The 2424-nt window shown below is 68.7% G+C and overlaps 1 pseudogene; it reads right to left on the reverse strand.

Moving 5' to 3' along the window:
• Positions 1 to 2304: 2304 nt before the first annotated feature.
• Positions 2305 to 2424, reverse strand: LOC148757072 (5S ribosomal RNA; annotated as a pseudogene).

The raw sequence follows: 2424 nt of genomic DNA on the forward strand, positions 1-2424 counted from the left end.
GGGGGACTGGGGGGACGGGGAGATGGGGAGACGTGGAGACCGGGGGAAGGGGGACGGGGGGACCGGGGGACCGGGGGGCCCGGGGGCCCGGGGGAACGGGGGGACCGGGGGACTGGGGTACCGGGGGACGGGCAGACCGGGGGATCGGGGGACGGGTAGACGGGGAGACCGGGGGGACGGGGGGATGAGGAGACCGGGGGACAGGGGGAACGGGGGACCGGGGGACGGGGAGACTGGGGGACGGGGGGACCGGGGGGACGGTGGTACTGGGGGGACGGGGGACCGGGGTGATTGGGGGACGGGGGGATGGGGAGACGGGGTGACCGGGGGAAGGGGGACGGGGGGACCGGGGGACCGGGGGGACGGGGGGATGGGGAGACGGGGAGACCGGGGGACAGGGGGACCGGGGGCCCGGTGGAACGGGGGGGACCGGGGGACTGGGGTAACGGGGGACGTGGAGACCGGGGGATCGGGGGACAGGGGGACCGGGGGACCGTTGGACGGGGAGACTGGTGGGACGGGGGACGGGTAGACGGGGAGACCGGGGGGACGGGTGGACGGGGGGACGGGGAGACCCGGGGAATGGGGGACCGGGGATCGGGGGACGGATACACCGGGGGACTGGGGGATGGGGGGACCGGTGGGACGGGTAGACGGGGAGACGGGGAGACCGGGGGACGGGGGGACCGGGAGACCGGGGGAATGGGAGACCGGGGGAAGGGGGGACGGCGGGACCCTGAGACCGGGGGACCGCGAGACCGGTGGACGGGAGGATGGGGGGACCAGGAGAGCGAGGAACCTGGAGACGGGGGGACTGGGGCACCGGTGTCGGAGGGACCGGGAGACGAGTGGCAGGGTAACCGGGGGACTGGGGGAACGGGAGACGGGGGACCGGGGGTCAGGGAGATTGTGGTACGGTTGGACGAGGGGACCGGTGTGTCCGGGGGACCGGGGGAATGGGGAGAGGCTGACCGTCGAGATGGGGGGATGCGGCGACCTGGGTGACCGGGAAAAAGGGGGATCTGGGGATGGTAACTGGGGGATGGAGGGACCAGGAGACAGGGGCATGGGGAACCAGGGGACCGGGGGAACAGGGGACAGGGGACCGGGAGACAGGGGACCAGCGGACCGGGGTACCGCGGGACTGGCGGACCGGTGATCTGGGAGACAGGGGGACGGGGCGACCGGGCTGATGGTGGGATGTGGGGATTGGGGGACCGGGGACTGGGAGAAGGGGGACCGGTGGACCGGTATACTCTGAGCCAGCCTCCCGTGAGACATGGTGCTATGAGCCCCCTATCTGTGGCTCTGTGGGTGTTCCTTCTTGGCCTCGCCATATCCTGCGTTCTTGTGCGGGTAGAGGGACTAGAGTCCCCGCAGGACAGGGACCCACAGACAGAACGAGAGGAGGAGAAAGGGAGCGAGATGGAAACATACACGTATTTGTACATGTATGTAACTGGACATACAGAGAGACATGGACAGAGACAGAGAAAGAGGGGGCTGGCACGTGGGGAGAGAGCTCCTGAGCGAGAGCCAGAGCCCAACAGGCACGTCACAGAGCCAGAGAGACATGGGGTGCGGGAGGGCGGGAGGGACGCACAAGTGGCACACGGGCTGGGACAGACCCACTGAGGCTGTTTTGAAGTGGCAGCTTCTCAACTGAAGTGTGGTAGTGCCCGAGGCTTGGCTCCACTAAGGAGGCAGTGCCTGGGCATTGAAAGTCACCCTTGAAGCCCCCGGGCCGGGCGGGAGGGCCAGTGGGCTCTGAGCCTCTCCCAGGGAACACCCCCCGCCCGAGGAGAGTGGCAGCCCCTAGTCATCCTGGTTGTGAGGGTTGTGTCTGTGTGTCTGCACTTCCCCTTGTGGTGGTCTCTCCTCTAGTCCGAGGGCGTGCGGTGTGTTGGAGTGCTGCTCCCTCCGTTCCCTGGTTTGTCCCGGCTGGCTCTTTGTGCTCTGTGTTGGGGCGACCTGGAACGGCGGGAGGGAAGGCTCTTGGCTCTTGAGAGATAAGGGAGGGTGCGCGCGGGAGTGTGGGGAGAGATGCCTGCCGGCAGAGACACAGGCTCGGCTAACTGCTGCAGGCTGACGGCCTGCCACAGTGAACAGGACTAAGAAGAGGGTGTGGGGGGGCGCCCTGGCCGCTGGGCCTGGTTTGCAGCCGTGACTGCGAGCTTGCAGTGCCGGGCGGCTGACCGGCTTCTGGCCTGGGGGACCTTCGGCTGGCTGTGTGGCTGCAGAGGGGCAAGGGACGGCAGGGGTTCGGAGGGAGCCACTCCGGGGCGGCGATGCAAAAGGAGAGGCGAGCAAAGGCCTTCAGGAGTTCCCAGGCGGTCTCCCATCCAAGTACTAACCAGGCCCGACCCTGCTTAGCTTCCGAGATCAGATGAGATCTGGCTTGTGCAGGGTGGTATGGCCTTACAC

This window comes from Rhinolophus sinicus, chromosome 9 (genome assembly GCF_057876585.1).
Source record: "Rhinolophus sinicus isolate RSI-liver-muscle chromosome 9, RSI-T2T, whole genome shotgun sequence".
Classification (NCBI taxonomy): domain Eukaryota; kingdom Metazoa; phylum Chordata; class Mammalia; order Chiroptera; family Rhinolophidae; genus Rhinolophus; species Rhinolophus sinicus.